General features: G+C 45.8%; 6 non-coding genes across 6 annotated transcripts; all 6 read left to right on the forward strand.

Annotated features, from left to right (window-relative positions):
* The first annotated feature begins 2,488 nt into the window (after positions 1 to 2,488).
* trnag-gcc (transfer RNA glycine (anticodon GCC)) lies at positions 2,489 to 2,559 on the forward strand. Its single transcript has one exon. It is a non-coding gene; the product is annotated as a tRNA-Gly (tRNA).
* Positions 2,560 to 5,036: 2,477 nt separating this feature from the next.
* On the forward strand, positions 5,037 to 5,107 carry trnag-gcc (transfer RNA glycine (anticodon GCC)). The gene has a single exon. It is a non-coding gene; the product is annotated as a tRNA-Gly (tRNA).
* Positions 5,108 to 10,519: 5,412 nt separating this feature from the next.
* trnag-gcc (transfer RNA glycine (anticodon GCC)) lies at positions 10,520 to 10,590 on the forward strand. Its single transcript has one exon. It is a non-coding gene; the product is annotated as a tRNA-Gly (tRNA).
* Positions 10,591 to 12,402: 1,812 nt separating this feature from the next.
* trnag-gcc (transfer RNA glycine (anticodon GCC)) lies at positions 12,403 to 12,473 on the forward strand. Its single transcript has one exon. It is a non-coding gene; the product is annotated as a tRNA-Gly (tRNA).
* A 2,349-nt stretch (positions 12,474 to 14,822) lies between these two features.
* Positions 14,823 to 14,893, forward strand: trnag-gcc (transfer RNA glycine (anticodon GCC)). Its single transcript has one exon. It is a non-coding gene; the product is annotated as a tRNA-Gly (tRNA).
* A 2,657-nt stretch (positions 14,894 to 17,550) lies between these two features.
* trnag-gcc (transfer RNA glycine (anticodon GCC)) lies at positions 17,551 to 17,621 on the forward strand. The gene has a single exon. It is a non-coding gene; the product is annotated as a tRNA-Gly (tRNA).
* The last annotated feature ends 5,202 nt before the right edge of the window (positions 17,622 to 22,823 follow it).

The following is a 22,823-nucleotide window of genomic DNA, read 5'->3' on the forward strand; positions in this document are numbered from 1 at the left end:
TGAAGCTCCTCCTGGGCAGGGCGCGGTACTCCTGGGCAGGGCACGGTAATCCTGGGCAGGGCGCGGTACACCTGGGCAGGACGCGGATCTCCACCTGACGGAGGCGAGGGACAGGAAGGGACAGAACCAACTGCAGGGTAATGGCAATCTGGCCTGACTTACCCGATGGAGGCAAGGGACAGGAAGAGAGCTAGGTTCAGGGTGGATCCAAGACAAGACTTCAGGCAAGTCGAGGCGAGAGTTACTGGCAAGACAAGGCAAGGCTTCAGGCCGTGCAAGGCGAGACAAGAACTTCAGGCGATGCGAGAGTTACCGGCAAGACAAGGCAAGGCTTCAGGTGAGGAAACAGAAGGCAGGGGTTAGGAGTAAGGACAAGAACAATCCAGCAGCCACGCCCTGGTCTCTGAAGGTATTTATGCCGCCAGCTCCAACGAGCATCAGCTGCCTCAATTAGAGCTCAACAGGAACAGAAACAGGGTAGACAGGAAAATCTAGAGCAAGGGTCGATGGACCAGACCGTGAACCGGAATGTGGACTACACAGAATGGACCATGACATATATAGATGCAACATTACCTCTCGGCTCTTGAACTCAATCCCACGGTCGATGAAAGCCAATCCACCGTATGCCTTCTTAACCACAGAGTCAACCTGCACAGCAGCTTTGAGTGTCCCATGGGCTCAGACCCCAAGATCCCTCTGATCTTCCACACTGCCAAGAGTCTTACCATTAATACTATAATCTGCCATCATACTTCACCAACCAAAATGAACCACCTCACACTTATCTGTGTTGAATTCCATCTGCCACTTCTCAGCCCAGTTTTGCATCTCATCGATGTCCCGCTGTAACCTCTGACAGCCCTCCATACTATCCACAACACCCCAACCTTTGTGTCATCAGCAAACTTACTAACCTACCCCGCCACTTCCTCATCCAGGTCATTTATAAAATCACTAGAGAAGGAGTCCCAGAACAGATCCCTGAGGCACACCACTGGTCACCGAACTCCATGCAGAATATGACCCGTCTACAACCACTCTTTGCCTTCTGTGAGAAAGCCAATTCTGGATCCACAAAGCAATGTTCCCTTGTATCCCATGCCTCCTGACTTTCTCAGTAAGCCTTGCATGGGGTACCTTACCAATATCTTGCTGAAAATCATGTACACTACATCTACTGCTCTACCTTCATCAATCTGTTTAGTCACATCCTCAAAAAATTCAATCAGGCTCATGAGGCACGACCTGCCTTTGACAAAGCCATGCTGACTATTCCTAATCTTATTATGCCTCCTCAAATGTTCATAAATCCTGCCTCTCAGAATCTTTTCCATCAATTTACCAACCACTGAAGTAAGACTCACTCACCTATAATTTCCTGGGCTATCTCTACTCCCTTTCTTGAATAATGGAACAACATCTGCAAACCTCCAATCCTCAGGAACCTCTCCTGTCCCGATTAATGATGCAAAGATCATTGCCAGAGGCTCAGTAATCTCTTCCCTCGCCTCCCACAGTAGCCTGGGGTATATCTCATCTGGTCCCGGAGACTTATCCCACTTGATGCTTTCCAAAAGCTCCAGCACATCCTCTTTCTTACTATCGACATGGTCAAGCTTTTCAGTCTGCTGCAAGTCATCCCTACAATCACCAAGACCCTTTTCCTTAGTGAATACTGAAGTAAAGTATTCATTAAGTACCTCCGCTATCTCCTCCAGTTCCAGACACACTTTTCCACTCTCACACCTGATTGGTCCTATTCTCTCACATCTTATTCGCTTAGCTGTAGAATGTCTTGGGGTTTTCTTTAAACCTGTCCGCCAAGGCCTTCTCATGGCCCCTTCTGGCTCTCTAATTTCATTCTTAAACTCCTTCCTGCTAGCCTTATAATCTTCTAGATCTTGATCATTACCTAGTTTTTTGAACCTTTCGTAAGCTTTTCCTTTCTTCTTGATTAGATTTACAACAGCCTTTGTACACCACATTTCCTGTATCCTACCATCCTTTCCCTGTCTCATTGGAATGTACCTATTCAGAACTCCATGTAAATATCCTCTGAACATCTGAAACATTGTTCTGTACATTTCCCTGAGAACATCTGTTCCCAATTTATGCTTCCAAGGTCCTGCCCAATAGACTCATACTTCCCCTTACTCCAATTAAACATTTTCCTAATTTGTCTGTTCCTATCCCTCTCCAATGCTATGGTATAGGAGATAGAATTGTGATCACTATCTGCAAAATGCTCTCCCACTGAGAGACCTGACACCTGACCAGGTTCATTTCCCAATACCAGATCAAGTACAGCCTCTCCTCTTGTAGGCTTATGTACATATTGTGTCAATGATGTTTAATGATGTTTGTTATGGGACAAGGTGGTGAACCTTGGAGTTTTTTGAAGGAACAGGAACACTGGAATGGGCAAAGTTGTGTCTGGTGTGGTCTGTTCTCTGATGTACTTAATTTGGTTGATTTGTTAACAGTTGCATTGGTGGTTCAGTGGTAGAATTCTCGCCTGCCACGCGGGAGACCTGGGTTCGATTCCCAGCCAATGCAGTTTAATGTGTGTGGTAGTGTAATGTGCATCTCTTTAGTGTTCAGTGTGCTAGCCTTTACTGTGCCAGTGTCCTTGGTCCCATTCCTGCTGCTGTTCTCCCTGTGAAATATAATACCTTCTCTTTACAACTATTCTATACTCTGACTTTGTATGTTATACTTTCACATGTTCCTTTCAGGGTCAGTGAGGGTGACATGCTATTCTGGCAGAGGAAGTGTTTCAGCTCTTGCGGCCTGTCCCCAGCACATCCCCAGACTGTGTTGCTCGTTGTTGCCAACGATGCTTTTCACTGTATGTTTCGACATATGTGTGACAAATAAAGCTCATATATAATCTTTCATGTTTAATTTAGAGATGCAGCATGGTAACATGGAGAGATTAAGGACAGAACTAGACCACTGTCCTACACAGTGGAGATTGTGTCTGATATCATCTGGAGATGACACATTGATCAGTTGAGGAGAGCAGAGTCGAAGTTGGAGAGGAAAGGTGGCTGTCCCTGTCAGAACCACTTCCTGCAGCCTCAGAGTCAACTTCTGCCACCACCACGGAGGAGATACCAGAATCTGACATCGTTTCACAGCCACAAAACTCACCTGCCGAGCAGAACAGGTGTTAACCCACAAGTAGGAAATCCTGCATAGCAATGAAATCTTTACACCTGAATGGAGAATTGAAAGTTTGCTATGCTGTGGGTGTCTGTGTATAGCAGTTGTATTGTATTGTATACTGGGTCTATAGTTGATGCGTTCTCTACTGAGTTGGAGTTTACAGCTAAACAGGGTGGAGTGTTATGTGTTTGCAATTTGATGGAAACATACAGAACCTTCAGCAAAATACAACAAGCCAGGATTCTCTCTACTGTGCATTTTGTCAAAGATTTTTGGTGATGTGCCAAAGCTGTGCAAACTTCTAAGAAAGCTGAGATGCCATTGTGTCTTCTTAGTGCTCGGTCTTACGTACTGGTCCCAGGGCAGATCAGCTGATGTGGTAACGCAAAGAAATGTAAAGTTACTGACCCTCTCCAGCTCCAGTCCCTTAATGAAGACCACCAGCTTCCATCTCGTGTAGTCAATCATCAGCTCTTTGATTGTGCTGTCGTTGAGTGAGAGGTTGTGTTGCACCATTCAGCCAGATTTTCAATTTCCCTCCTGAGTGCTGGTTTGTCACTGTGGGAAAAGGAGTCGACTTTTTCCCAAATAAAAATCTGGACTGGCATCTCATTATTCCAGGATGCAGATGCCACTGGTGTGATAGATATTTGCCATCTGTGAAAATTGTGTACGTTATGTGCAGACACTCCTGTACTGAGTGTCACTTGCCAGTTCAGCACTGAGGCAAGTGCTGATACGTGCAGACCACAGCTGTGGTCAGTTCAGTGCTAACCCCACGGGGTAGTGAGCTGAACACTGGCTCGTCCTCCTTCCCCCTCAGCCTTTATCATATTCGTCCCGACACGTCACGGCGGGCTGTCGTTCCACCTGGTGGTGAGGGAGGTCTCCAATGGACGTCCCTTTACGAGGGGGTTCTTCCCATGCTCCTGGGGGGTCTGGGGTGGAGGCTGCTGCATAGAGCGGTGCCCTGCAATACGTTCTTCAGTTTGTACATGGATATCCCACCTGCACGTCACTTCTGCGTGCTGGAGGTGATCCTGTACCAGATGTACATGGAGTGTGTGAGGCTGCAGCCCCTTTTTGTGTATCTGTGTGGGCTGCTTCTCACCTTCTGGTTGCATTTTAGCCTCACCATATTTATAAATGGTCATCCAGTAAGGAGGGGGGCACAGAGGGATGAGGATGTCCTTGTCAACTTGCTCCTGGGACTGGCGAAATCAGCCACCCGAAGGTCTTGGAAATGGGTGGTTGGTGGATCTGCCCGGGTAGATTGCCTAGCAATGTTTAGGGGGTATGTTCGTGCCCGGGTAAATATTGTGAAGGAACACGCGTTATCCATGGCGACCATAGAGGGGTTCTGTGACCATTGGGCTCCACGTGGGGTTATTGCCATCACTGACAGAGATGGAAACATCTCAGTTTACTGTGTATTGTCTATTTGTCATGTAGTAATCATGTTAGTCCCTGTTTTGTATATATAACACAGAATTTGTAATAAAGATATTTTGTAGATAATAAAGCTTTTATCATATTTTGTTTTTCTGTGCATCAGATCCAGAATAACAATTCTTCCACTTGTGTCCTGGAAATGACCTTAAACTATCTTGAACTTGTAACTGATGTGAAGTATATATGTTTCTCCTGTGAATCTTACCTCACTCATGTTTTGTGCCGGCAAGAAAGTCTTTCATTGTATTTGTGGATATGACAATAAACTCGACATTGATAATGGGCTGTGAACTGAAAGTGACATCTGAACATTTTGAAGAGAAATGTGTGAATAGGATCACTGGAATGGGCAAAGTTGTGTGTGGTGTGGTCTGTCCTCTGATGTACTTAGTTTGGTTGATCTGTTAACAGTTGCATTGGTGGTTCAGTGGTAGAATTCTCGCCTGCCACGCGGGAGACCTGGGTTTGATTCCCAACCAATGCAGTTCAATGCTTGGGGTGTGGTAGTGTAATGTGCATCTCTTTAGTGTTCAGTGTGCATCTCTTTACTGTGTCCTTGGTCCCATTCCTGCTGCTGTTCTCCCTGTGAAATATAATACCTTCTCTTTACAACTATTCTATACTCTGACTTTGTATGTTATACTTTCACATGTTCCTTTCAGGGTCAGTGAGGGTGACATGATATTCTGACACAGGAAGTGTTTCAGCTCTTGCGGCCTGTCCCCAGCACATCCCCAGACTGTGTTGCTCGTTGCTGACAACGATGCTTTTCACTCTATGTTTCGACATATGTGTGACAAATAAATAAAACTCATATTTAATATTTAATGTTTAATTTAGAGATACAGCATAGTAACATGGAGAGATTAAGGGAAGGACTAGACCACTGTCCTACACAGTGGAGATTGCGTCTGATATCATCTGGAGATGACACATTGATCAGTTGAGGAGAGCAGAGTCGAAGTTGGAGAGGAAAGGTGGCTGTCCCTGTCAGAACCACTTCCTGCAGCTTCAGAGTCAACTTCTGCCACCACCACAGAGGAGTTACCAGAACCTGACATCGTTTCACAAAACTCACCTGCCCAGCAGAAAAGACATCAATAGACAATAGGTGCAGGAGTAGGCCATTCGGCCCTTCGAGCCAGTACCACCATTCACTGTGATCATGGCTGATCATCCACAATCAATACCCCATTCCTGCCTTCTCCCCATATCCCTTCACTCCGCTATCATTATGCGCTCTAACTAACTCTCACTGGAAGCATCCAGAGAATCGGCCTCCACTGCCTTCTGAGGCAGAGCATTCCACGGATCCACAACTCTCTGGGTGAAAAAGGTTTTCCTCAACTCTGTTCTAAATGGCCTACCCCTTATTCTTAAACTGTGGCCTCTGGTTCTGGACTCCCCCAACATCAGGAATATGTTTCCTGCCTCTAGCATGTGCAATCCCTTAATAATCTGATATGTTTCAATCAGATCCCCTCTCATCCTTCTAAATTCCAGTGTATACAAGCCCAGTTGCTCCAATCTTTCGACATATGACAGTCCAGCCATCCCGGGAATTAACTTCATGAACCTCCGCTACACTCCCTCAATAGCAAGAATGTCCTTACTCAAATTTGGAGACCAAAACTGCACACAATACTCCACGTGTGGTCTCACGAGGGCCCTGTACAGCTGCAGAAGGACCTCTTTGCTCTTATACTCAATTCCCCTTGTTGTGAAGGCCAGCATGCCATTAGCTTTCTTCACTGCCTGCTGTACTTGCATGCTTGCTTTCAGTGACTGATGTACAAGAACACCTTCCCGTTCTTACCACCAAAGTGGATAACCTCACATTTATCCATATTAAACTGCATCTGCCCACTCACCAAACCCGTCCAAGTCACCCTGCATTCTCATAACATCCTCCTCACATTTCACACTGCCACCCAGCTTTGTGTCATCTGAAAATTTGCTAATGTTACTTTAATCCTTTCATCTAAATCATTAATGTATATTGTAAACAGCTGCGGTTCCAGCACTGAACCCTGCGGTACCCCACTGGTCACCGCCTGCCATTCTGAAAGGGACCCGTTAATCGCTACTCTTTGTTTCCTGTCTGCCAACCAATTTTCAATCCATGACAGTACTCTGCCCCCAATACCATGTGCCCTAATTTTGCCCACTAATCTCCTATGTGGGAGCTTATCAAAGGCTTTCTGAAAGTCCAGGTACACTACATCCACTGGCTCTCCCTTGTCCATTTTCATAGTTACATCCTCAAAAGATTTCAGAAGATTAGTCAAGCATGATTTCCCACATCAGTAAGGAATCTTCCATAGCAATGAAATCTTTACACCTGAATGGAGAATTTAAAGTTTACTATGCTGTGGGTGTCTGTACATAGCAGTGGTATTGAATACTGAGTCTATAAATGATGCATTCTCTATTGAGTTGGAGTTTATAGCTAAACAGGGAGGAGTGTTGTGTGTTTGCTATTTCATTGAAACATGGAAACATAGAAAACCTACAGCACAATACAGGCCCTTTGGCCCACAATGCTGTGCTGAACATATACTTAATTTAGATATTACTTAGGGTTACCCACAGCCCTCTATTTCTCTAAGGTCCATGTAACTATCCAGGAGCCTCTTAAAAGACCCTATCGTATCTGCTTCCACCACCGTTGCCTGCAGGCCATTCCATGCACTCACCACTGTCTGCATAAAAAACTTACCGCTGACATCTCCTCTGTACCTGCTTCCAAGCACCTTAAAACTGTGCCCTCTCGTGCTAACCATTTCAGCCCTGGGAAAAAAGCCTCTGACTATACACACGATCAATGCCTCTCATCTTATACAACTCTATCAGGTTACCTCTCACCCTCCGCCGCTCCATGGAGAAAAGGCCGAGTTCACTCAACCTATTCTCATAAGGTACGCTCCCCAATCCAGGCAACATCCTTGTAAATCTCCTCTGCACCCTTTCTATAGTTTCTACATTCTTCCTGTTGTGAGGTGACCAGAACTGAGCACAATACTCCAAGTGGAATCTGACCAGGGTCCTATATTGTCATAAGGTGGTGGCTGGGAACGGACCCAAGTGCAAGACACAGACACTGAAGCACTAGGGACAGGACTCAGATACAGGGCAAAGGCTAGGACATTGACAGAAAAACCAGGAACCTGGAACAGGACTGGACAAGAGAGCTAGGAGCCCTGGCTTGGACTCCGAGCCAGAGACTGGACAAGGACCCAGAACCTGGGTCTTGCCTCTGGCTCGGACCCCAGAACTAGGCAAGGACGAGGCTTGACTGGCAGGCAGGACGAGGCTGGAGTCTTCAGACTTGAGGAGAGGCTTGAGACCAGAGACTTGAGGCGAGGCTTGAGACCAGAGACTTGGGGCGAGTCTTGAGGCTTGGGGTCTTGAAGCTCCTCCTGGGCAGGGCGCGGTACTCCTGGGCAGGGCACAGTAATCCTGGGCAGGGCGCGGTACACCTGGGCAGGACGCGGATCTCCACCTGACGGAGGCGAGGGACAGGAAGGGACAGAACCAACTGCAGGGTAACGGCAATCTGGCCTGACTTACCCGATGGAGGCAAGGGACAGGAAGAGAGCTAGGTTCAGGGTGGATCCAAGACAAGACTTCAGGCAAGTCGAGGCGAGAGTTACTGGCAAGACAAGGCAAGGCTTCAGGCCGTGCAAGGCGAGACAAGAACTTCAGGCGATGCGAGAGTTACCGGCAAGACAAGGCAAGGCTTCAGGTGAGGAAACAGAAGGCAGGGGTTAGGAGTAAGGACAAGAACAATCCAGCAGCCACGCCCTGGTCTCTGAAGGTATTTATGCAGCCAGCTCCAACGAGCATCAGCTGCCTCAATTAGAGCTCAACAGGAACAGAAACAGGGTAGACAGGAAAATCTAGAGCAAGGGTTGATGGACCAGACCGTGAACCGGAATGTGGACTACACAGAATGGACCATGACATATATAGATGCAACATTACCTCTCGGCTCTTGAACTCAATCCCACGGTCGATGAAAGCCAATCCACCGTATGCCTTCTTAACCACAGAGTCAACCTGCACAGCAGCTTTGAGTGTCCCATGGGCTCAGACCCCAAGATCCCTCTGATCTTCCACACTGCCAAGAGTCTTACCATTAATACTATAATCTGCCATCATACTTCACCAACCAAAATGAACCACCTCACACTTATCTGTGTTGAATTCCATCTGCCACTTCTCAGCCCAGTTTTGCATCTCATCGATGTCCCACTGTAACCTCTGACAGCCCTCCATACTATCCACAACACCCCAACCTTTGTGTCATCAGCAAACTTACTAACCTACACCGCCACTTCCTCATCCAGGTCATTTATAAAATCACTAGAGAAGGAGTCCCAAAACAGATCCCTGAGGCACACCACTGGTCACCGAACTCCATGCAGAATATGACCCATCTACAACCACTCTTTGCCTTCTGTGAGCAAGCCAATTCTGGATCCACAAAGCAATGTTCCCTTGGATCCCATGCCTCCTGACTTTCTCAGTAAGCCTTGCATGGGGTACCTTACCAATATCTTGCTGAAAATCATGTACACTACATCTACTGCTCTACCTTCATCAATCTGTTTAGTCACATCCTCAAAAAATTCAATCAGGCTCATGAGGCACGACCTGCCTTTGACAAAGCCATGCTGACTATTCCTAATCTTATTATGCCCCCTCAAATGTTCATAAATCCTGCCTCTCAGGATCTTTTCCATCAATTTACCAACCACTGAAGTAAGACTCACTCACCTATAATTTCCTGGGCTATCTCTACTCCCTTTCTTGAATAATGGAACAACATCTGCAAACCTCCAATCCTCAGGAACCTCTCCTGTCCCGATTAATGATGCAAAGATCATTGCCAGAGGCTCAGCAATCTCTTCCCTCGCCTCCCACAGTAGCCTGGGGTATATCTCTTCTGGTCCCGGAGACTTATCCCACTTGATGCTTTCCAAAAGCTCCAGCACATCCTCTTTCTTAATATCGACATGCTCAAGCTTTTCAGTCTGCTGCAAGTCATCCCTACAATCACCAAGACCCTTTTCCTTCGTGAATACTGAAGTAAAGTATTCATTAAGTACCTCCGCTATCTCCTCCAGTTCCAGACACACTTTTCCACTCTCACACCTGATTGGTCCTATTCTCTCACATCTTATTCGCTTAGCTGTAGAATGCCTTGGGGTTTTCTTTAAACCTGTCCGCCAAGGCCTTCTCATGGCCCCTTCTGGCTCTCTAATTTCATTCTTAAACTCCTTCCTGCTAGCCTTATAATCTTCTAGATCTTGATCATTACCTAGTTTTTTGAACCTTTCGTAAGCTTTTACTTTCTTCTTGATTAGATTTACAACAGCCTTTGTACACCACATTTCCTGTATCCTACCATCCTTTCCCTGTCTCATTGGAATGTACCTATTCAGAACTCCATGTAAATATCCTCTGAACATCTGAAACATTGTTCCGTACATTTCCCTGAGAACATCTGTTCCCAATTTATGCTTCCAAGGTCCTGCCCAATAGCCTCATATTTCCCCTTACTCCAATTAAACATTTTCTTAATTTGTCTGTTCCTATCCCTCTCCAATGCTATGGTATAGGAGATAGAATTGTGATCACTATCTGCAAAATGCTCTCCCACTGAGAGACCTGACACCTGACCAGGTTCATTTCCCAACACTAGATCAAGTACAGCCTCTCCTCTTGTAGGCTTATGTACATATTGTGTCAATGATGTTTAATGATGTTTGTAATGGGACAAGGTGGTGAACCTTGGAGTTTTTTGAAGGAACAGGAACACTGGAATGGGCAAAGTTGTGTCTGGTGTGGTCTGTTCTCTGATGTACTTAATTTGGTTGATTTGTTAACAGTTGCATTGGTGGTTCAGTGGTAGAATTCTCGCCTGCCACGCGGGAGACCTGGGTTCGATTCCCAGCCAATGCAGTTCAATGTGTGTGGTAGTGTAATGTGCATCTCTTTAGTGTTCAGTGTGCTAGTCTTTACTGTGCCAGTGACCTTGGTCCCATTCCTGCTGCTGTCTTTACACGTTCTCCCTGTGAAATATAATACCTTCTCTTTACAACTATTCCATACTCTGACTTTGTATGTTATACTTTCACATGTTCCTTTCAGGGTCAGTGAGGGTGACATGCTATTCTGGCCTGTCCCCAGCACATCTTCAGTGGTGTTGCTTGTTGCTGCCAATGATGCTATTCACTATATGTTTTGACGTATGTCTGACAAATAAAGCTCATATTTAATCTTTAATGTTTAATTTAGATATATAGAATGGTAACATGGAGAGATTAAGGACAGAACTAGACCACTGTCCTGCACAGTGGAGATTGTGTCTGATATCATCTGGAGATGACACATTGATCAGTTGAGGAGAGCAGAGTCGAAGTTGGAGAGGAAAGGTGGCTGTCCCTGTCAGAACCACTTCCTGCAGCCTCAGAGTCAACTTCTGCCACCACCACGGAGGAGTTACCAGAACCTGACATCGTTTCACAAAACTCACCTGCCCAGCAGAAAAGACATCAATAGACAATAGGTGCAGGAGTAGGCCATTCGGCCCTTCGAGCCAGTACCACCATTCACTGTGATCATGGCTGATTATCCACAATCAATACCCCATTCCTGCCTTCTCCCCATATCCCTTGACTCCACTATCATTATGCGCTCTAACTAACTCTCACTGGAAGCTTCCAGAGAATCGGCCTCCACTGCCTTCTGAGGCAGAGCATTCCACGGATCCACAACTCTCTGGGTGAAAAAGGTTTTCCTCAACTCTGTTCTAAATGGCCTACCCCTTATTCTTAAACTGTGGCCTCTGGTTCTGGACTCACCCAACATCGGGAACATGTTTCCTGCCTCTAGCATGTGCAATCCCTTAATAATCTGATATGTTTCAATCAGATCCTTCTAAATTTCAGTGTATATAAGCCCAGTCGCTCCAATTTTTCAACATATGACAGTCTTTCCATCCCAGGAATTAACCTTGTGAATCTGTGCTGCACTCCCTCAATAGCAAGAGTGTCCTTCCTCAAATTTGGAGACCAAAACTGCACACAATCTCACCAGTGCCCTGTGCAACTGCAGAAGGATCTCTTTGTTTCTATACTTAACTCCCCTTGTTATGAAGGCCAAAATGCCATGAACTTTCTTCACTGCCTGCTGGACCTGCATGCTTACTTTTAGTGACTGATGAACAAGGACACCTAGATCTCGTTGTACTTCCTCTTTTCCTAACTTGCAACCATTCAGATAGTAATCTGTCTTCCTGTTCTTGCCACCAAAGTGGATAACCTCACATTTATCTACATTAAACTGCATCTGCCATGCATCTGCCCACTCACCCAACCTGTCCACCTGTTCCCAATTTATGCTTCCAAGGTCCTGCCCAATAGCCTCATATTTCCCCTTACTCCAATTAAACATTTTCTTAATTTGTCTGTTCCTATCCCTCTCCAATGCTATGGTATAGGAGATAGAATTGTGATCACTATCTGCAAAATGCTCTCCCACTGAGAGACCTGACACCTGACCAGGTTCATTTCCCAATACCACGTCAAATACAGCCTCTCCTCTTGTAGGCTTATGTACATATTGTGTCAATGATGTTTAATGATGTTTGTTATGGGAGAACGCAGCGACCCTTGGAGCTGTTTGATTGAACACGAACACTGGAATGGGCAAAGTTGTGTGTGGTGTGGTCTGTTCTCTGATGTACTTAGTTTGGTTGATCTGTTAACAGTTGCATTGGTGGTTCAGTGGTAGAATTCTCGCCTGCCACGCGGGAGGCCTGGGTTCGATTCCCAGCCAATGCAGTTCAATGCTTAGGGTGTGGTAGTGCAATATGCATCTCTTTAGTGTTCAGTGTGCATCTCTTTAACGTGCCAGTGTCCGGCTGCTGTCTTTGTATGTTCTCCCTGTGTAATATAATACCTTTTCTTTACAACTATTATATACTCTGACTTTGTATGTTATACTTTCAAATGTTCCTTTCAGGGTCAGTGAGGGTGACACGCTATTCTGGCAGAGGAAGTGTTTCAACGCTCGCGGCCTGTCCCCAGCACATCCTCAGACTGTGTCCTGACGAAGGGTTTCGGCCCGAAACGTCGACTGTACCTCTTCCTAGAGATGCTGCCTGGCCTGCTGCGTTCACCAGCAACTTTGATGTGTGTTGCTTGAATTTCCAGCATCTGCAGAATTCCTCTTCTTTGCCCAGACTGTGTTGCTCGTTGCTGCCAATGATGCTTTTCACTGTACGTTTCGACGTATGTGTGACAAATAAAGCCCTTATTTGATCTTTAGTCTTTAATTTAGAGATACAGCATGGTAACATGGAGAGATTAAGGACAGAACTACACCACTGTCCTACACAGTGGAGATTGCGTCTGATATCATCTGGAGATGACACATTGATCAGTTGAGGAGAGCAGAGTCGAAGTTGGAGAGGAAAGGTGGCTGTCCCTGTCAGAACCACTTCCTGCAGCCTCAGAGTCAACTTCTGCCACCACCACGGAGGAGTTACCAGAACCTGACATCGTTTCACAGCCACAAAACTCACCTGCCGAGCAGAACAGGTGTTAACCCACAAGTAGGAAATCCTGCATAGCAATGAAATCTTTACACCTGAATGGAGAATTGAAAGTTTACTATGCTGTGGGTGTCTGTATATAGCAGTTGTATTGTATTGTATACTGGGTCTGTAGTTGATGCGTTCTCCATTGAGTTGGAGTTTACAGCTAAACAGGGAGGAGTGTTGTGTCTTTGCTATTTCATAGAAACATAGAAAACCTACAGCACAATACAGGCCTTTCGGCCCACTATGCTGTGCTGAACATGTACTTACTTTAGATATTACCTGTGGTTACCCATAGCCCTCTATGTTTCTAACCTCCATGTAACTATCCAGGAGCCTCTAAAAAGACCCTATCCTATCCTCCACCAGCACCGTAGCCGGCAGCGCATTCCACACGCTCACTACTCTCTGCGTAAAAAACGTACCCGGACATCTCCTCTGTACCTGCTTCCAAGCTCCTTAGAACTGAGTCCTCTCATGTTAGCCATTTCAGCCCTGAGTAAAAGCCTCTGACTATCTACATGATCAATGCCTCACATCTTATACACATCTATCAGGTCACCTCTCATCCTCCACTACTCCACGGAGAAAGGCCGAGTTCACTCAACCTATTCTCATAAGTCATATTCCCCAATCCAGACAACATCCTTGTAAATCTTCTCTGCACCCTTCCTGTAGTGAGGCGACCAGAACTGAGCACAGTACTCCAAGTGAGGTCTAACAAGGTTCCTGTACAGCTGTAACATTACCTCTCAGCTCTTGAACTTAATCCCACAATTGATGAAGGCCAATGCACCGTATGCCTTCTTAGCCACAGAGTCAATGTGCACAGCAGCTTTGAATGTCCTATGGACTCAGACCCCAAGTTATCTCTGATCCTCCACATTCCCAAGAATCTTACCATAAATACTATATTCTACCATCATATTTGACCTACCAAAATAAACCACCTCACACATATCTGGGTTGAACTCCATCTGCCTTATAGTCTTATAATCTTCTGGTTCTCTATCATTACCTAGTTTTTTGAACCTTTCGTAAGCTTTTCTTTTCTTCTTGACTAGACTTACAACAGCCTTTGTACTCCACAGTTCCTGTAGCCTACCATCCTTTCCCTGTCTCATTGGAATGTACCTATTTAGAACTCTGTGCAAATATCCTCTGAACATCTGAAACATCGTTCTGTACATTTGCCTGAGAACATCTGTTCCCAATTTATGCTTCCAAGGTCCTGACCAATAGCCTCATATTTCCCCTTACTCCAATTAAATGTTTTCCTAAATTGTCTGTTCCCATCCCTCTCCGATGCTATGGTATAGGAGATAGAATTGTGATCACTATCTGCAAAATGCTCTCCCACCGAGAGACCTGATACCTGACCAGGTTCATTTCCCAATACTCGATCAAGTACAGTCTCTCCTCTTGCAGGCTTATGTACATATTGTGTCAATGATGTTTAATGATGTTTGTTATGGGTCAAGGTGGTGAACCTTGGAGTTTTTTAAACAAACAGGACCACTGGAATGGGCAAAGTTGTTTCTGGTGTGGTCTGACCTCTGATGTACTTAATTTGGTTGATTTGTTAACAGTTGCATTGGTGGTTCAGTGGTAGAATTCTCGCCTGCCACACGGGAGACATGGGTTCGATTCCCAGCCAATGCAGTTCAGTGCTTAGGGTGTGGTAGTGCGATGTGCATCTCTTTCGTGTTCAGTGTGCTAGTCTTTACTGTGCCAGTGACCTTGGTCCCATTCCTGCTGCTGTCTTTACACGTTCTCCCTGTGAAATATAATACCTTCTCTTTACAACTATTTCATACTCTGACTTTGTATGTTATACTTTCACATGTTCCTTTCAGGGTCAGTGAGGGTGACATGCTATTCTGGCACAGGAAGTGTTTCTCTCGCAGCCTGTCCCCAGCACATCTTCAGTGGTGTTGCTTGTTGCTGCCAATGATGCTATTCACTATATGTTTTGACGTATGTCTGACAAATAAAGATCATATTTAATCTTTAATGTTTAATTTAGATATATAGAATGGTAACATGGAGAGATTAAGGACAGAACTAGACCACAGTCCTACACAGTGGAGATTGCATCTGATATCATCTGGAGATGACACATTGATCAGTTGAGGAGAGCAGAGTCGAAGTTGGAGAGGAAAGGTGGCTGTCCCTGTCAGAACCACTTCCTGCAGCCTCAGAGTCAACTTCTGCCACCACCACGGAGGAGTTACCAGAACCTGACATCGTTTCACAGCCACAAAACTCACCTGCCCAGCAGAACAGATGTTAACCCACAAGTAGGAAATCCTGCATAGCAATGAAATCTTTACACCTGAATGGAGAATTGAAAGTTTACTATGCTGTGTGTGTCTGTATATAGCAGTTGTATTGTATTGTATACTGGGTCTGTAGTTGATGTGTTCTCTATTGAGTTGGAGTTCATAGCTAAACAGGGAGGAGCAATGTGTGTTTTCTATTTCATAGAAACATGGAGAACCTTCAGCAAAATACAACGAGCCAGGATTCTCTTTACTGTGCATTTTGTCAAAGTTTTTTGGTGATGTGCCAAAGCTGTGCAAACTTCTAAGAAAGCTGAGATGCCATTGAGTCTTCTTAGTGCTCGGTCTTACGTACTGGTCCCAGGGCAGATCAGCTGATGTGATAACGCAAAGAGATTTAAAGTTAGTGACCCTCCCCAGCTCTGATCTCCCAATGACAACCTCCAGCTTCCATCTCGTGTAGTCAATCATCAGCTCTTTGATTGTGCTGTCGTTGAGTGAGAGGTTGTGTTGCACCATTCAGCCAGATTTTCAATCTCCCTCCTGAGTGCTGGTTTGTCACTGTGGGAAAAGGAGTTGACATTTTCCCAAATAAAAATCTGGACTGGCATCTCATTATTCCAGGATGCAGATGCCACTGGTGTGATAGATATTCGCCATCTGTGAAAATTGTGTACGTTATGTGCAGACACTCCTGTACTGAGTGTCACTTGCCAGTTCAGCACTGAGGCAAGTGCTGATATGTGCAGACCACAGCTGTGGTCAGTTCAGTGCTAACCCCACGGGGTAGTGAGCTGAACACTGGCTCGTCCTCCTTCCCCCTCAGCCTTTATCATATTCGTCCCGACACGCCACGGCGGGCTGTCATTCCACCTGGTGGTGAGGGAGGTCTCCAATGGACGTCCCTTTACGAGGGGGTTCTTCCCATGCACCTGGGGGGTCTGGGGTGGAGGCTGCTGCATAGAGCGGTGCCCTGCAATACGTTCTTCAGTTTGTACATGGATATCCCACCTGCACGTCACTTCTGTGGGCTGGAGGTGACTGTGTACTATATGTACATGGAGTGTGTGAGGCTGCAGCCCCTTTTGACAATTCTGCGTGGGCTGCTTCTCGCCTTCTAGTTGCATTTTAGCCGCACTCTATTTATATATGGTCATCCAGTAAGGAGGGGGGCACAGAGGGATGAGGATGTTCTTATCAACTTGCTCCTGGGTCTGGCGAAATCAACCATCCGTGAGTCTTAGAAACGGGTGGCAGGACGATCTGCCTGGCAATGTTTCGGGGGTATGTTCGTGCCCGGGTAAATATTGAGAAGGAACACGTGCTGTCCACGGCGACCATAGAGGGGTTCTGGGACCATTGGGTTCCAGAAGGGGTTATTGCCATCATTGACAGAGTTGGAAACATTTTAGTCTAACGTGTATTGTCTATTTGTAGGTAATTAATTGTGTTAGTCACTGGTTTGTATACATAGCACTGAATTTGTTAAAGATATTTTGTATATAAAAAAAGCCTTTATCATGTTTTCTTTTTGTGCATCAGATCCAGAGTAATAATTATTTTGTTCACCTTTCCACTTGTGTACTGGAAATGACCTTAAATGATCTTGAACTTGTAATTGATGTGAAATATGTATGTTTCTCTTGTAAATCCTGCCTCGCTGATGTTTTGCGCCTGCAAGAAATTCTTTCATTGCATTTGTGGATATGACAATAAACTTGACGTTGATAATGGGCTGTGAACTGAAAGTGACATCTGAAACTTTTCCAGAGAAATGTATAAAAAGATGCCTCATGGATGAGCGACGATCGAGAACGACAGGTCTGTGACCCGGAGAGGATCTCGCCAGGCTGAACAGACCTTAGTGAGTTTTGGAAGTTGTGAACCTGCTGAAAGAGTTGTGTCACCAAAGAGTTAATGATGTTTGTTATGGGAGAATGCAGTGGACCTTGGGTCGTTTGATTGAACAGGAACACTGGAATGGGCAAAGTTGCATCTGGTGTGGTCTGTCCTCTGATGGTTGATCTGTTCACAGTTGCATTGGTGGTTCAGTGGTAGAATTCTTGCCTGCCACGCGGGAGACCTGGGTTCGATTCCCAGCCGATGCAGTTCAGTGCTCAGGGTGTGGTAGTGTAATGTGCATCTCTTTAGTGTGTCAGTGACCTTGGTCCCATTCCTGCTGCTGTCTTTATACATTCTCACCATATCTTTGGCATTCCTTGGAAATATAATATCTTTTCTTTACAACTATTTTATACTATGACTCTTTACGTTATACTTGTCTTCTACAGGGTAGGGTTAGTGGGGATGGTCATCCTATTCTGGTGGTAGAAAATGTTACAACACCTGCCGACTGTCCCCAGCACATGTTGATCATTGATGCAAACGATGCTTTTCACTCTTTGTTTCGACGTAAGTTTGACAAATAAAGCTCATATTTCAATTTTAATCTTTTATTCAGAGACACAGCATGGTAACAGGCACTTCTGGCCACCCTTGTGACCAACAGATCTCGTAACTGGATCCTGGATTTCCTGTCAGATCACTGGCAGGTGGTAAGGGTGGGCTCCCTCACCTCTGCCCCTCTGACCCTTCACACAGCTGCCCCTCAGGGCTGTGTCTCATGACACTATGCTGTTTGGCCTAATCACAAATAATAACAAGGAAGCCTACAGGGAAGAAGTCATCACCCTGACACTGTGGTGTCAAGAAAACAACCTGTCTCTCAATGTCGCAAAAACAAAGGAGCTGGTTGTGGACGACAAGAGGAATGGAGACAGGTTAGCCCCTATTGACATCAATGGATCTGGGTTGCAAGTGTGAACAGCTTTAAGTTCCTAGCATACACATCGCCGAGGATCTCACATGGTCTGTACATACCGGCTGTGTGGTGAAAAAGGCACAACTGTGCCTCTGTCACCTCAGACGGTTAAAGAAAGTTTGGTATGGGCCCCCAAACCCTAAAAACGTTCTACAGGAGACACAACTGAGAGCATCCTGACTGGCTGCATCACTGCCTGGTATGGGAACTGTACTCCCCTCAATCGCAGGACTCTGCAGAGCGTGGTGCGGACAGCCCAGCGCATCTGTAGGTGTGAACTTCCTACGATTTAGGGCATTTACAAAGACAGGTGTGTAAAAAGGGCCCCCATGAAAGCAGAAATGAGGGCACATAACATTGCAAAAATTAACGGGAAGTTAGAGGACCGGGAAGCTTTTAAAAACCAATAGAAGGCAACAAAAACAACACAGTAGATGGAGAAAAGATGCAATATGAAGGGAAGTTATATAAAGATTAAAAATGAAGTGAGAATTGGTGGACATAGCAGGAATAATGAGGGCTTTTCTGGTTGGCAGCTGGTGACTAGCGGTGTTCCACAGTGCTTGGTATAAGGACCACTTCTTTTAATGTTTACATCAATGATTTGATGAGAGAATAGATGGCTTTGTGGCCAAGATTGACAATAGACAATAGGTGCAGGAGTAGGCCATTCAGCCCTTCGAGCCAGCACCGCCATTCACCGTGATCATGGCTGATCATCCACAATCAGTACCCTTTTCCTGCCTTCTCCCCATATCCCTTGACTCCGTTATTTTTAAGAGCTCTATCTGACTCTTTCTTGAAAGAATCCAGAGAATTGGCCTCCACTGCCTTCTGAGGCAGAGCATTCCACAGATCCACAACCCTCTGTGTGAAAAAGTTTTTCCTCAACTCCGTTCTAAATGGTCTACCACTTATTCTTAAACTGTGGCCTCTGGTTCTGGACTCCCCCAACATCGGGAACATGTTTCCTGCCTCTAGCGTGTCCAATCCCTTAATAATCTTATATGTTTCAATCAGATCCTCTCTCATCCTTCTAAATTCCAGTGTATACAAGCCCAGTCGCTCCAATCTTTCAACATATGACAGTCCCGCCATCCCGGGAATTAACCTCGTGAACCTCCGCTGCACTCCCTCAATAGCAAGAACGTCAATTACTGTCAATTAGGAAAAGGGGAAGTACAACGAGATCTAGGTGTCCTTGTACATCAGTTACTGAAAGTAAGCATGCAAGTACAGCAGGCAGTGAAGAAAGCTAATGGCATGCTGGCCTTCATAACAAGGGGAGTTGAGTATAGGAGCAAAGAGGTCCTTCTGCAGTTGTACAGGGCCCTGGTGATAGTAACAGTAATTCAGATAGTAATCTGCCTTCCTGTTCTTGCCACCAAAGTAGATAACCTCACATTTATCCACATTAAACTGCATCTGCCCACTCACCCAACCTGTCCAAGTTACCCTGCATTCTCATAACATCCTCCTCACATTTCACACTGCCACCCAGCTTTGTGTCATCTGCAATTTATTGAAAATTGTATTGAAAATTGATTGCAAACTATATGAGGATTGGTGGTAGGCAAGAAGCGTTGAGAAAGTTGGGACTCTGCAGAAGGACTTAGATTAGGAGAATGGGCAAAGAAGTGGCAGATGGACAGTGTAGGGAAGCGTACGATCATGCACTTCAGTAGAAGGGGTAAAAGCGTAGAGTATTTTCCAAATGGAGGAAAATTCAAAAACCAGAGGTATAAAGGTACTTGTGGATTCCCTTAAAGTTAACTTGTGGGTTGAGTCGGTGGTGAGGAAGGCAAATGCAAAGGCAGCATTCATTTCAAGAGGTCTAGAATATAAAAGCAAGGATGCAATGCTTACGCTTTATAAAGGAACTGGTGAAGCCTCAGTCGTGAGCAGTGGACAGTGGGATGGACGCTGGAGGGATGGCGTGGACATTGGAGGGTCAGGGTGGATGGGAGGGGTCAGGGAAAGGAACCTTTAAAGTAAATTCATTATCAAAGTACATACTTGTATATGGAACACACTAAAAACTTAGTACGACAAAGAAACACAATAGAATCGATGAAAGAGCATGCCCAAGTGGACGGACAAATAACCAACGTGTAAACGGCAGCAAAATGCACGGTAAATATCACCGGTGTCCTTGGAAGTGAGCTTATTGGTTGTGGGGTTGTGGTAAACCATGTATATAGGTTGTATACATGAGGAAATCTGCAGTCCTGATGAAGAGTCTCGGCCCCAAACGTTGACTGTACCCCTTCCTAGAGATACTGCCTGGCCTGCTGCGTTCACCAGCAACTTTGATGTGTTGCTATATAGGTTGTAACTGGGTTACCTGCCTGGACGCGCCCCTCTGCTGACTGCTCCTGTGGCTCCTCCCACAGACCCCTGAATAAAGGCGATTGTGTCACTGCTCCTCCCTCAGTCCAGGACAGACATACAGCATGGACGTGCATCCATTTTACTGTTAATAAAAGCCTTTCAGTATTTACTCTACTTCCAGTCTTTTGGAGTAATTGATAGTGCATCAGGGGTAATAACTGCTCCCAAACATGGTGGTGTGCGTCCTGAGACTCCTGTACCTCCTTTGTAGGTATATTTTTATCTCAGAGTTGTATATAATCGCATCAATGTACTTTGAAAATAAATTCACTTTGAACTTAAAGGGACCGTCTTCCTCGTTGTGACCTTGCACTGCCCTCTCCCCGCAACTCCTTCCCTCCTCGCAACTTCTTATCCTGGCTTCTGCCCTCTTCCATTGTGAAGGGTCTCGTCCCAAAACGTTGAACCTTTATTCGTTTCCACAGATGCCGTCCTCCAGCATTTTATAAACACGTGGAAGTTTGCAGATGTTGGAAGTCCAGAGTAACACACGTAAAAGGCTGGAGGAACTCAGCAGGTCAGGCAGCATCTGTGCAAAGGAATAAACGTCGGCACAAGTGCTACACATGCCCTTACACTTCCTCCCTCACCACCATTCAGGGCCCCAGACAGTCCTTCCAGGTGAGGCGACACTTCACCCGTGAGTTGGCTGCGGTGATATACTGCGTCCGGTGCTCCCGGTGAGGCCTTCTATATATTGGCGAGACCCAACGCAGACTGGGAGGTCATTTCACTTAACATCTACGCTCTGTCCGCCAGAGAAAGCAGGATCTCCCAGTGGCCACACTTTTTAATTCCACGTCCCATTCCCATTCTGATATGTCTATCCACGGCCTCCTCTACTGTAAAGATGAAGCCACACTCAGGTTGGAGGAACAACACCTTATATTCCATCTTGGGTAGCCTCCAACCTCATGGCATGAACATCGACTTCTCTAACTTCCGTTAATGCCCCACCTCCCCCTCGTACCCCATCTGTTATTTATTTATTTAACTGTCCAGCTCTTGGCTCCATCCCTCCCCCTCCTGTCTTCTCCTATCATTTCGGATCTCCCCCTCCCCCTCCTACTTTCAAATCTCTTACTAGCTCTTCCTTCAGTTAGTCCTGACAAAGGGTCTCAGCCCAAAACGTCGACTGTACCTCTTCCTAGAGATGTTGCCTGGCCTGCTGCGTTCACCAGCAACTTTTATGTATAACACACATAAACTTTTATGTGTGTTGCTTAAACATCGACGTTTCCCTTCTTCAGGACTGAGTAGGAAGGGTGGGGGGGGGAGGCGCCAGAATAAAAAGGTGGTGGGAGGGGAAGGTCAGGTGGGTGGGAAAGGTCAAGGGTTGGAGACGTCGGGATCTTCTAGGAGATGAGAGTGGACCGCAGGAGAAAGGGAAGGAGGTGGGAAGTGATAGACAGGCATGTTGCTGAAGATGTCCAGCATCGGCAGAATTTCGGTAAAGCAGTCGGCACCCACCCCAGGCCTTTTCTCTTTCTCCCTGCCATCGGGCAGAAGATAGAGAGGCTAACAGCACGTCAAGGACAGCTTGTACCCTCGCAGTTAAACTATTAGATGGCTCCCTACGACAAGATGCACTCACCGTAGTGCACTGCACTTTCTCTAACTGCATTTATTCAGCACTATTATTGTTTCAGCTTGTTCTGCCACAATGCACTGTGTAAAGAAATGAACAGTAGACAATAATAAACCAATTCCAGTTTACCTATTAAGGCCATTTGCTGCACAGAGACGTGCGGGGCATACATAAATTGCGTTCCCATTGGTCAACGTAATTTGCGCTTTCATTGGTCCAATTGCCAAAGTATCCACGCTCTCATTGGTCAGACTCTATAAATAGAACAAAGAAGCTTGCGCTGTCATTGGCTGAACAAAAACTATCCGTTCCCATTGGCCAATAAACATTTTGGAGAAACAAGGAATTCTGCATTCTCATTGGTCTGATTGCAAGGGCTTGTGCGCTCTCATTGGCCTCACGAAAAAACGAGCCTTCATCTTGATAACGGAACAACCGACCAGCTGCGAAGCCGCAGCGGGATCCATCAGTCAATGAAACTTCCCTTCAGCAGGGACCATCCGTCACTTA

Source organism: Mobula hypostoma, chromosome 28 (assembly GCF_963921235.1).
Source record: "Mobula hypostoma chromosome 28, sMobHyp1.1, whole genome shotgun sequence".
Lineage (NCBI taxonomy): Eukaryota > Metazoa > Chordata > Chondrichthyes > Myliobatiformes > Myliobatidae > Mobula > Mobula hypostoma.